Genomic DNA, 13,466 nt, shown 5'->3' with positions numbered 1-13,466 from the left:
AGAAACAAAGTTTATTTGGCAATGGGGACTACATATACATTCATGTTCAAATGTGAGCAACACTACACAGAGAAATGAACAACATGAGTGGACAAAGGGTTGCCCAAAACTAGGGAGGAAATAACTGAAAATGGTACCTCTGATTTCACAAGTTCTAACCAAAAAATGGAGGATATGAGAGTGGAAAAGCTCTATCCAAGTGCCAGAAAGATGTGCTCAGTACCTCTAAGCAAGGTCCAAGGTGGAAAGAATGCTCTCCAGCCCTCCACCTCCTTTTATCTTCTATGCACCTAGGTCCTGGATGCAACAGGTGCATCACTGGAAGGCGGGAACTTTGACAAGAGAGTACGTGGGGTAGGAGTGGGGCAGCAGCAGCTTGTAACTTTTGGCTCCACAGCCTAACCTGCTGCTTGCCATTCCCGTATCATTGTGATGATTAAATGAGATTGACACCTGCTGCATTAGGTGTCATGGGGGCTTGCAGGCCCGTTACTAAGGAGGAGTCTTAGACAACATTCACCTCCATGTGGATGATTCTGTAGCAACTTGACCCTAATTCTCTCTGGGACCCAACACTGCGTGTTGGGCTCCTGCCCTGAGAGCTAACAAAGTTCAAATCCCATATCGTCCATTTTCTGGCTGTATGACTTTGAACAAATATCTTAACTTGTGTAAGACCCAAAATCGACTGGCGCTGCGGCTCAATAGGCTAATCCTCCGCCTGTGGCACCGGCACCCCAGGTTCTGGTCCCGGTTGGGGCGCCGGATTCTGTCCCGGTTGCCCCTCTTCCAGGCCAGCTCTCTGCTGTGGCCTGGGAGTGCAGTGGAGGATGGCCCAAGTGCTTAGGCCCTGCACCCCATGGGAGACCAGGAGAAGTACCTGGCTCTGGGCTTTGGATCAGCGCGGTACGCCGGCTGCAGCAGCCGTTGGAGGGTGAACCAACAGTAAAGGAAGACCTTTCTCTCTCTCTCTCTCTCTCTCTCTGTCTAACTCTGCCTGTCAAAAAAAAAAAAAAAAAATAGAGACACAAGATCAACTACCAAGTGGGGCTTTCCCTCAAAATATCCTCCAAAGGATGTGGTTAAGAATTTAGCAAACTAATAAACAAAGGCTCTAGCACACAGTAAATGCTTATTAAACAGTTTTATCTGCCTTCACTTGCATTCCTATCCTCTGATTCCAAAAGTCATGTAACAGATAAAGATATTTTTAGTTGCCTTCTCAAAAACCATTCACTAGGGGCCGGCGCTGTGACTCACTTGGTTAATCCTCCACCTTCAGTGCCGGAATCCCATATGGGCGCCGGGTTCTAGTCCCGGTTGCTCCACTTCCAGTCCAGCTCTCTGCTGTGGCCCGGGAGGACAGTGGAGGATGGCCCAAGTGCTTGGGCCCCTGCACCAGCATGGGAGACCAAGAGGAGGCACCTGGCTCCTGGCTTCACATTGGCGCAGTGCCGGCCATAGCGGCCATGTGGGGAGTGAACCAATGGAGGGAAGACCTTTCTCTCTCTCTCTCTCACTGTCTATAACTCTAGGCTGGAGCCAGGGTTATCCTTCAAAGGTCCTCCATGTCAGACACATTTTGGTGAACACCAACCTTTAGTTAAATGCTCAAGGAAGGGGCACTTGTGGGTCTGGGAGAGGCAAACAGATCAGACAGTAGCATGAGATGGGCAGCAGCTTGGGGTCTCCTTCCCACCAGAGTGTTTATCCTACCCTTGGAAGAAGTATGATCTGTCTGGTGTGTTGAATCCCCTGTGTCCTGTTGTATCATTCCTTTGTTTCTGGCTGAATGGTTTACAGTGAGATGCATCTCACTGGGAATGTGAGATTTAGCTGTTTGTGTTTACTAACTGGAATTTGATAATGGGCCTGGGCTCAGTTCCAATATTTCCAGTGGTGTGTTAGTCTCTTACCTCGGGGGTGATTTTGAAAAAGCTTCATGACTGGCATGGAAGTGGCACTGGCCAATAGAAAATGAGGCCATTTGGAAAAGAATGAAGCTGAACTAGTAAGCCTTACCAGACTACACCTCAGTCTTACTCATCCCTCCCTTCCCTGGTTTCCATCTTGTTTCCACCTCTTCATACCCTGTGGTCTATTTCCCAACACCCTGAATCATAGACTGTAAAACTTTTCATTCTTAGATTCTTTTTTTAAAGATTTGTTTATGTATTATTTGAAAGGCAGAGTTATAGAGACAGAGAGGCAGAGGCAGAGAGTGAGAGAGGTCTTCCATCTGCTGGTTCACTCCTCAAATGACCACAATACCAGAGCTGGGCCGATCCAAAGCCAGGGTCCTGGAGCTTCTTCCGAGTGTCCCACGTGGGTGCAGGGGCCCTAAGGGCCATCTGCTGCTGCTGTTCAGGCCATAGCAGAAAGCTGGATCAGAAGTGGTGTAGCCAGGACTCGATCCGGTGCCCATATGGGATGCTGGCATCGCAGGCGGTGGCTTTACCCACTACACAACAGTGCTGATCCCCCTTCTATTCATTTCAAAGCCTGTCTTTAAAAGGGCATAGGCAGAGGTTTCTCCTATACTGTGGGGAGCAGGGCCTGGCTCCCACAACATGGCGCTGAGAGGGAGTAAACAAGTTCTACACAGCGGCTTCGGTTGCTTCATCAATTTGACTAACGAGCTGCAGGAGCTGACCCAACCTCTGATTGGAAGAAAGCGGCGTGGAGCATGGATTGGTGGAATAGGACTATAAAAGACTCAACTGCACTTTCTGGGACAACTACTGTCTCCGGGCTGGTGGAAAGTTCGGGGGTGGAGAGTTGGTGGAGAGTTCACTGGGGAGCTCGCTATTTCGTTCTTATCTTTACTTGTGCTTGCTTTACTGTGGAAAAAAACAGACAGCAAGGGAATAACAGCGTCCGGTCCGGTGCTGCTCCTCCGCGAGCGGAGGAGCGACACTGTACCACACATGGACAAAGCAGGTTCAATATCCCACCTTTAAATGAGAAAACTGAAGCTTAACCACTCTACATTCTTCAGGTAATATGTGTACATACATGTGTATGGAACCTCAAATCACAGGATCTTCTTAGGGCAGGAAAGCAAGTAACAGCTCATCATCTTTATTATACATAAAAACACTACTTATAAAAACACTCCTTATAAAAACACTCCTTATAGTCATAACTCAATACATGTGAATTATACCAGTGATTTTCAAACTCTAATGGGATACTACTCAACTACAAGCTCTAGTCTAGTAGCTTGAAGGGAAGGCCTAAGACCCTGCACTTCACTGAGCTCCTAGATCTGAATAGCTTAGAATACCTAAGTGTTAACCGGAACTTTATGGTTGCTGGGAACTGCAGCTACTTAGGTAATGCCTGAGAATGGAGAAGTGATGTTCTTATGATTGATCACTTACAAGCAGGCACTGGGGCAAGTGTTTCGTGCAAGGTTAAGATGCCACTGGGAGGGGGCCGACACTGTGTCACAGCGGGTTAAAGCCTCTGCCTGAAGCATCAGCATCCCATATTGGCACCGGTTCTAGTCTCAGCTGCTCCTCTTCAATCCATCTCTCTGCTTATGGCCTGGGAAAGCAGGAGAAGATGGCCCAAATCCTCAGGCCCCTGCACCTATGTGGGAGACCCAGAAGAAGCTTCTGGCTCCTGACTTCAGATTGGCTCATCTCTAGCCATTGCAGCCATTTGGGGAGTGTACCAGTGAATGGAAGACCTCCATCTCCATCTCGACCTCTCTCTGTAACTATGTCTTTCAAATAAGTAAAAATATTTTTAAAAAAAAATTAAAAAGATGCCACTGGGATACCCACATTCCGTATCAGAGTGCCTGAGGTGGAGCCTTGGCTCTGCTTCCAATTCAACCTTCCTTTTAATGTCCAAACTGGAAGTCAACCAGGAAGCAGGTACTTAGGTCCCTGCCACCTATGTAAGAGTCTTAGATGGAGTTCTGGGCTCCTGACACTTGGCTTGTACCAGCCTCAGCTGTTGCAGGCTTTTGGGGAGTAAACCAATGACAGATTCTCTCTTTCCTTTCTCTCTCTCTCTCTCTCCCTCCCCCTCCCTCCCTCTTCTCTCTTTCTCTCTCTCTCTGTGTCTGTCTCTTTCTCTGTCTCTTTCTCTCTCTCTCTCTGTCTCTCTTTCTTTCTCTCTCCCTGCCTTTCAAATAAATAAAGGAATAATAAATAAATTACAGCTGACACTAAATTCTAAGGCCAAGGAGTCCAAAGGGAGTCTATGTGCTATAATCATCTCTGACAGCATGCAGACAACGTTTCAGCCTCCAGGTCTGGCTGTCCTGTCTTGCAGTCCTCTGATAGGCCTCTGGTACATAATGGAGCACTAGTTATTTTGTGTCTGTCCTGCTCCCTGATAGGTACAAGGATGTTTTCAGAGATCTGCGGCCGATGGGGGGGGGGGGGGACACTTGGCCAGGCAGGCTCCTCACTCCAGTGTTCACAAGCCACGGCTGGGTGCCCAGGTCAGTGCCCCCCCCCCCAACAGGCACATGCTGCAGTTTCATTCATGATCAGATCCAGCCAAAAGTTCCTTACCAGCAGAGCACAGCTGGAGTTCAAAGGTGGAAGTCAAACTCCTGGAAAAGTAGCGAGAAATTCGTTTGGGAGGAGGCATTGGCCTGGATGAAGCTTTGTTCTTCTTAAGCAGTGAGACAAAAAAAAATATGCCATCAACATTATTAGTTTAATTGGGGCCAGAAAGAAAGGAGTGAAGACCTAGTAAAAGATGACTTTTAGTGTGTGTGTGTGTGTGTGTGCTGCAGGGAATGACAACCCACTGTTCAACAAGGCCTCTCTAATCTTTCCCCTCCTTAGAGTAAGAGAAGAAAGAAAAATAGCTGCTTTGGTTTTAAATTTTATTCTTAATGTTCACATCTCTAAATATACCAATCATGATCATTTTATGAGGAAAACATAGCATATTTAGAATGTTCTTCAACTAACCTAAAAAGGTTTCTCTGGGGTGCAGAAGGTGCTGAGACAATAGAAGCAGTAAGATCTGTTTCACTTCTCTTCACGCCCCCCACCACCTCTCTTTCTGGTTTAGTTTTACTTTTTTTTTTGGCTTCAGAATGCCTGACTATGTTCTTTTTCTAAGAAAAGGGAAGCCCGCCTGCATCATTGAGACATCTGAGGCAGAGATGGTTTTTAAAGAAGCACAATTTCATTACCGTCAGATGTAGGCAGTAACTCAGGCTGGTCGGAAAGCAGAAGGAAAAGTCTGCAGGGAACCTCAGGAACAGATAAGGATAGATTGTAATTAGCACAGTGATTGTAATTAGCAGAGCAATTGTAATTAGCACAGTGATTGTTTGTTCATAATGGGTGCTTCTCTAGTGACTCCAGGCACTTTGTTCTCTTAAGTATCCTCTGCCAGCACCCCCCTGATCTTGTTTGCACTGCTAATACACTAATGTGCTTAGCACTCCTCTTCTAAATAAACACTCCAAAGGTACAAGCCAGCCCAGCCCCTGGCCATGCATTACATATCCTTAATTAATGGAGTCCGCAGCTCCAAAATTTACTATATTTGCATTACACCTAAAGCAACATTCCTGCCTTACTCTCAGAAGAAATTGCATCTCAGAAGTCATTTGTTATTGTTACTGCTATTTTATTAATTATAAGAGGGAATAGGCTGATGCCAAAGAAATGCACTTGAAATCAAAGGTTCCAGTCCGGGCTTTACCACTAGTTCATAATTTTTTGCTGTTTTTGTTGAGTAACTTTTATGTATTGGGTTGTGTTAAGCACTGTGGATAAAAAGATGAAGGCAGTCCCAGCTACTCTGCTTCTATACCAGCTTCCTGCTAAGGCATTATGGGAAGTAACAGATGATGTTTTGTTCCCTGCCACCCACTTGGGAAACCCAGAGAGAGTTCTGGACTCCTAGTTTTAGCCTGACTCACCTCTATGAGAACACTGGGAGTGAACCAGCAGATGGAAAACCTCTTTCTTGGTGTCTCTGTGTGCCTCTGCTTTCTGCTCTCTGTCTCTCTTTCTATGTCTCTCTCTCTCTCTCTCTCTCTCTCTCTCTCTCTCTCTGACTTTCAAGTAGACAAACATAAATAAATGTTTAAGGAAAAGATGAAGACAATGGTTAAGGTCCCCACTGTTATAGAAGTAGGCCACTGAACAAACTTACATTGTACTGTGCTGAGGGCCACGATGGAAAAAGTTACAGGAATTAAGGAAATGTAATGGAAGCACATGGCCCCACTTGGAAGAGGTGTGGCTGGGACGTGGAGGGCAGAGTACCAGCAAGTTATTTGTTTTGAGCAAGTGACATCACAGAGGGACCACTGATAAGAACATCAAGGTGGATCAAGGACAAGGAAGGAGACGGTAGACTATATAGGTAAAGAAGACCTGACATAGAGTTCAGAAGTTCTATTGCAGCATCAAAGCTATAAGATCTTGCTTGATCTAATAGCATTTCTGGCCCTGTTTGCTCACCACAAACTCAGGGGATAAAATAGAAGAATCACAGGGAGGAGATGGAGGTGATGAGAAAAGTCAGGTTAAAATGTTTTGTAAAGACAGGTGCAGGAGCCAGTGCTGTGGCGTAGTGGGTAAAGCCACTGCCTGCAGTGCCTGCACCCCAAATGGGTGTCAGTTCAAGTCCTGGCTGCCCCACTTCCAATCTAGCTCTCTGCTATGGCCTGAGAAAGCAGTAGAAGATGGCCCAAGTCCTTGGGCCCCTGCACCTGCATGGGAGACTGGGAACCTTCTCCTGGCTCCTGACTTCGGATTGGTGCAGCTCCAATCTTTGCAGCCATCTGGGGAGTGAACCAGCAGATGGAAGACCTCTCTCTCTCTCTCTCTACCTCTGCCTCTCTGTAACTCTGCCATTCAAATAAATAAATAAATCTTAAAAAAAGACAGGTACAAATGTTAGCAACATTTTCCTAACATGAGCCAAAAGATCTGTGAGATATGACTTTCTCTGAAATTTTGTGTTGTAGTGAGCATTCTGTCACACTTGAGATCATGTGAGATGCAAATTCACCAGCATGATTTTTATATTTCTTCCAGAGAAATGAAAAAGTAAATGTATTCTAAGTTCACATTAATAAGCCTATGCATGTATATCAGGAAAATTAATTTTTGGGAAAAATTTTCATTTCTAGGATATGTCTTTAACAGAAATGTACTTAATAACAATTCTAATGAAAGATATGATCACAGTTGATTGGATGTAAATTAATACAAAAAGCTCTAAGGGCAATGGATACATTTTATGTACATCACTGCTGAATAATTTGTTAGTGATAATCTAGTGGAACACCTCAAAGATGGCTTTGAAAAGTCCAGAATAAGCATTTACTTTATGTTGCATAAGATCCTCAGAGGGGCACATTAAGTGGTCAGTTAATTAGCAGGCACAAGCCACGAGTCAAAGCTACAGGCACTTGGGTAGCCTGGGACTGCCTGATTCCATGTATACATCATGATGTTCAAAGAACCTTAACCTCTGACTCAACCAGGTGCCTCTGCATTCCTCCATGAGGGCCCTGTGACCTTGAAGTTGTCTCAGCTTCTTCTGGGTGTTTCCTAGGGGAAGAGAAAGGAAACATGGTAAGGGGATTGGTCTTCTTTGTCATGCCATGGTTCAGAAAATTACTCCAAAGTATATCATTCTAAAATTTTGATAATTCTCTCTTAGGAGTTAGTAAGGATGCAGCCACTGGAAATAAAGATTTATCCATCCATCCATCTGTCCATCTGAAAGGCACGGCAACAGAAGGGACGCACACACACACACACACACACACACACAGAGGTCTTCCATCTACTGGGTATACTCAAAAGGCTGCAATGGCCAGTGCTGGGCCAAGCCAAAACCAGGAGTCAGGAACTGCATCCAGGTCTCCCATATGAGTGACAGGTGCCCAAGTACTTGGGTTATCACCTGCTACACTCCCAGGCATGTTAGTGGGAAGCTGGATTGAAAGCAAAGGAGTTGGGACTTGAACTAGTGTTCTGATAAAGATAGAGGTGGTGGCTTAACATGCTGCGTGATAATTCTGGCCCCCATGCAGGCATTTTGCAACTGTATTTGCAAATGAAATAGAAACACAGTTTGAATATTATACCAAATTGCAGTACATTCTCTTCCCACCTGTGATCCAATGAATTAATATGTAGGAGATCTTTATGTTGTGCCAAGTTCTATGAGTTCATTGGTATGAAGGGGAAAGAATATTCTTCTTTTTGATGTTGTCCAAGTTTGTGTTCTTAACTTTTTTGTTCTTATCACCATCCCCAATGGGGAAAAAAAATCAAAATAAATTTGAATTCTGCCTAATTAAGTACTAAGGGGTGTAATAGTGTCTGACAGGTTAGATAGGACCACAGATATAGGGTTACGTAAAAGGTTTTGCTCACCAAGCACAGCCTCTGCCGCCACTGAAAATGCATAATGCAAGCATATTTGCAAGGGTCATGTTATAGATGAGGAAACTGGGGCTCTGAGAGGTTGCTGCCTGCTGGAGTCCCCGCGCCATGGCTGGGCCTTGCTCGCCTCAGCCTTTCTGACACTCACATGCCCTGTGTATTACACTGAATGCTTTTCCCAAACCCCACTCAGATAAGGTTATTTATATACTTGTATTTTATTCTTAGCTGACAATAATTGTGTATATTTATGGGTTACAATGTGATACATTGCTGTATGTCTATACTGCAGAATGATTAAATCATGCTAACACATCCATCACCTCACAAACTTGGATTTTTGTGCTGACATTACTTTACAGCTCCTCTTTAATTTTAAAATATGAGTGTACTTCAAAAAGTTTGTGAGAAATGAAAAAATTCATTTTGGTACAAAAAAATTGAAGTCTGTGCATACGACGGGGTCTGCAAAGAGTTGAAGGGAAATATTTTTATGAAAAAATGGTGCGTAGATTTAAAAAATGCACCAAAATAAACTTATTTTTCACTCTCCTTTCTGTAAACTTTAAAAAGATACATTTATATATTTATTTGAGAGGCAGAGTTACAGAGAGGGGGAAAGACAGAGAGAGAGGTCTTCATCTGCTGTTTCACTCTCCACATGGTTGCAACTGCCAGAGTTTGACCGATCTGAAGTCAGGAGCCAGGAGCTTTTTCCTGGTCTCTCACGTGGGTGCAGGGACCCAAGCACTTGGGCCATCCTACACTGCCTTCCTGGGCCACAGCAGAGAGCTGGACTGGAAGAGGAGCAACCGGGACAGAACCGGCACCCCAACCGGGACTAGAACCTGGGGTGCCCGCGCCGCAGGCAGAGGATTAGCCTGGTGAGCTGTGGCGCCGGCCTCCATAAACTTTTGATGTACCCTCATATACATGATTATTGATTATGATCTCCAGACTGCACAACAGACAACTACACCCTGTTCCTCCTAGTCCCCTGGGACTTGTAAACTTTACCCACTTTTTCCTATTCCTCACCTCCTCCCTACCCTTTACCCACCGCAGTTAACAACTTTCTACTCTCATTGTAAGTTTGACTTTTTAGATTATATAAATGAGGACATGCAGTGTTGTATTTTGGTGTGTTTTTCTTTTTTACCTAGTATAATTGTCCTCCAGATTCAGGTAGGATTACTTTTAAGATAATCTTTTTTATTTTAAACAGATTTAGACTGATAGATAAATCATAAAGAGATGAGAGAGTTCCCACTTGAGTATGTGCTACACTGCTTCCCTTGATGGAATCCTCTTAGGTCAGTATGCCACGCTTGTTACAAATAATGAGCCAACATCGATACATCATTATTAACTAAAGTACATACTTAGCTTTTACTTAATTTCATTTTTTAAAGAAATTTTCATCTGACAGAGAGACAGAAGGAAAGAGAGAGAGAGAATATGTTCTTATCTGCTGGTTCCCACCCCAAGTGCCTGCAGTATGGAGGACTGTGCTAGGCCAGAGCTGGGAGTTAGGAACTCAATCCAGGTCTCCCACTGCGTAGCAGGGACCCAATTACTTGAGCTCTCACTGTTGTCTCCCCTGTCTCATCCAGAAACTAGAATCAGAAGCTGGAGCCAGGCGTGGGACCCAGGTACGCTAATGTGGGACCCAGGCATACTAACTAGTGTCTTACCTGAAAGACTAAATGCCTACCCCAAAATCTGCTGCTAAGTAAAATGTAGCAGTTTTTTGGTTTTTGTTTTGTTTTGTTTTGTTTTTGTTTGTTTGTTTGTTTGTTTGTTTTGACAGGCAGAGTTAGACGGTGAGAGACAGAGACAGAGAGAAATGTCTTCCTTCCATTGGTTCACTCCCCACATGGCTGCCACAGCTGAAGCTGCGCTGATCCAAAGCCAGGAGCCAGGTGCTTCCTCCTGGTCTCCCATGCGGGTGCAGGGCCCAAGCACTTGGGCCATCCTCCACTGTACTCCCAGGCCACAGCAGAGAGCTGGACTGGAAGAGAAGCAATCGGGACAGAATCCGGTGCCCCAACCGGGACTACAACCCCGGGTGCCAGCGCCACAGGTGGAGGATTAGCCTAGTGAGCTGTGGCGCCGGCCTTTAGCAGGGTTTTTATGCACTGAGGTGCACAAGTGAAAATGTACTGGAGGGCATGGAGGGTGGGAAGGGGAGGCTGAACAGTAGATATGTCCAGCACATGGAGTTGTTCTTGATTTTGCAAATGTGTTTCTCTGTGATTGGACCATCTGTGTTTGCTAATTGGCACCCATGGAAGTTAGGCTCCTAGCTTCCCACAGAGACTGGGAGACAGCAATGCTATCTTCCTCCGTGATTGCATTTCAGAGAAGTGGCTCCCATGCCCTTGAGAAACACAGTCCTGGATTGTAAAACTGGCAAGATGCTTTTAAAGAGATTTACATCTTAAAGAGGCAGAAATAATTTACGGTGGCAAATTTCTAGAATAAATATGCTAGGAAAAGGGCAGTCTGGGATCCAGACTCTGGGATCCAGACTCTGGAAGGAACTTGTCTGGAAAAGCAGGAACATTGAGGCCATCTTGCTCCTCACCTCACTTCCAGTCACCCGTCTGTCTCCTGATGGTGATAGTTTTACAGGCACATATTTAAATTGCTTTTTACAGGCATTAGATTCACAGAGTTCAAAAAAAAAAAAAAAAAGGCAGTATAACAGACCCCCAAAGGAGTGTCACTCATTTCTCTGTTTCTATCTTTCTCTTTCCCAGCAATGCACTTTTCTTAGTTCCTTGTGTTTCTTTATGTGAATACAATCAAGTGAGATTAAGTATTCTCCCCTTCCTTGCATGAAAAGTACACAAAACATGTTGTTTTCATTTTTTCCCACTTGGTAACAGCTCTTTGAGATCTTTCCACAGGCAATGAGCTTTTCACAGTGACACAGACTTTATCCACACATGGGACACAGGATCCCATTGCAGAACCCTGGGCCACCTAGGACAGGACGAGCTCCCAGAGGCAGAGAGGCCTGCGTTTTGGAAGCAGGGCTGTTTGTCCTCACAGAGGTGATTTTACCTTTCTCAGTTTCTGTCTCCACATACAGAAAATGACAGTAATTACATATTATGATGAGACTACTGCAGTAAGAAATGTGAGGAGTCCAGTCCTAGTAAAAGTAACCATAGTGTAGTTATAACAGAAGTAACAACATACTACTCTGTACTAGGCACTGTTGCATCCTCATTCAATTAAGAATATTTTGACTGCCTCTTAATATGCCACTTACTGTTCTGGGAAATCAGAAGTATAATAATGAACAAAATCTAAAACAGCTCCATGTTGGTATGGGTGTTTGACACAGGGCTAAAGCTGCTACTTGGGATACCTGCATCCCCTATTGGAGTACCTGGGTTCAAATCATACCCCTGCTTTCTAGTCTAGCTTCCTGCTAATGTGCATCCTGGGAGGCAGCAGGTGATAGCACAAGGAATTGGGTCTTTGCCATCCTTGCATGAGAGCCAGACTGAGTTCCTGGCTGGCTTCAGCTTGGCCCAGCCTTGGATGTTACAAGCATCTGAGTAGTGAACCAGAAGATGGTGTCTCCCTCTCCCTCTCCCTCTCTATCCCTCCCTCTCCCTCTCCCTCTCCCTCTCCCTCTCCCTCTCCCTCTCCCTCTCCCTCTCTATCCCTCCCTCTCCCTCTCCCTCTCCCTCTCCCTCTCTCTCCCTCCCTCCCTTCCTTTTTCTCTCCCTTCCTCCTTCCCTCCTTCCCTCTCCCTCTCCTTGTGTGTGTGTGTGAATGCCTTTCAAATAAATAAATAAATGAATGAATGAATTTTGAAAACCCTCTCCTTAGGAGTTATATTCTAGTAAGGGGGCCAGACAACCAACAAAAATATATCTACGCTGTCAGATGTCCACAAAGTGGAGGAAAACACATTCAGTCAAGGGGACTTGAGTATACCAGGCAGAGGATTCTATTTTATGCAGGCTGGACACGGAAGACTTCTTTGATAAGGTAGCATTTGTGCAGAGATCTTAACAAGCAAGGCAGTGAGCTGCACATGTATTCCGGGAACAGTTTCCAGGTAGAGGACACAGCAAGTTCAAAGATACCTGGCATGTTTCACGAACAAGCTGGAATAGAGGTAGATGAAACATAGTAGAAGAGGGAGCAAGTAGTGAGGGAAAGGATTGTAAATAAAGATTTAATGGGTGTTGAGTCAGGGAGTAGGGGCAATTTGTGTAGGGTCCTGTGAGTCATCTAAGTAGCCTGCTTTGGCTTTTACTCAGAGTGTGCAGAGAAGGAGGTCAGTGCATTGTTTGTGCAGACAGGACTGTGAACTTATTTGAAAAGACCATTCCAGCTAGCAGGTGAAGAATCATTTTTAGTGTCAGGATGGGAGCAGGTGCCAGATTTTGGCAGAGGAGCAGGTGAAATATGATCACATTTAGGAGCATGCTCATAGGCTTCAACAGATGATAGGCGGGCAGATTCTAGGTATATCCTAGAGATGAGGCAACTGAATTCACTGATGAAGGAGAGAAGGGAGAGAAGGTTGAGGCAAAGTCAGGCTTACAATTTTGACCTGAGCAATTTGACAATGGATGTTCTATTGACAGAGATGAAAGACCATGGGAATAACAGACACAAGGAATGGGAATGCATAGAAATTCATTTCTGAGCATCTTCAAAAATGAACTTGATTGTAGAAGTTTTCAGTCATTTATAAAAGTAGACAGTAGTGTAATGAAACCCCAGGTGCCCATCATCCTGCTGCAATGACCATCATTGGGCCTAATACATATCCTCATGGAGATGTCAGGAAGCCTGTAGAATATAGCAGTCCAGAAGAGAGACCTGACTCGAAATGCAAGTTTCAGCTTATTTAGCATGTAGATGACTTGAAGAAAAAGAGAGGAGACAAACTCACTGATGAGTGGTGGAGAAGAGGTGAGCACTGGCTGCCATGCTGAAAGGTCAGGGAGATGAGCCACAAGCACAGGAGAGTGAGGAAGAGTTCCCAGTGACATAAGAAGCACCTAGGGAGGAGCTGCCCCTGTTTAAGCACAGTTTTTA

General features: G+C 45.0%; 1 protein-coding gene across 10 annotated transcripts in view; it reads left to right on the top strand.

Annotated features, from left to right (window-relative positions):
* The window catches only part of ASTN2 (astrotactin 2), a 1,032,549-nt gene that overhangs the window by 680,179 nt on the left and 338,904 nt on the right, over window positions 1-13,466 (top strand). The gene's annotated exons all lie outside the window — the stretch shown is intronic.

Source organism: Oryctolagus cuniculus, chromosome 1 (assembly GCF_964237555.1).
Source record: "Oryctolagus cuniculus chromosome 1, mOryCun1.1, whole genome shotgun sequence".
NCBI classification, from domain to species: domain Eukaryota; kingdom Metazoa; phylum Chordata; class Mammalia; order Lagomorpha; family Leporidae; genus Oryctolagus; species Oryctolagus cuniculus.
This window is presented reverse-complemented; position numbering and strand designations above follow the sequence as displayed.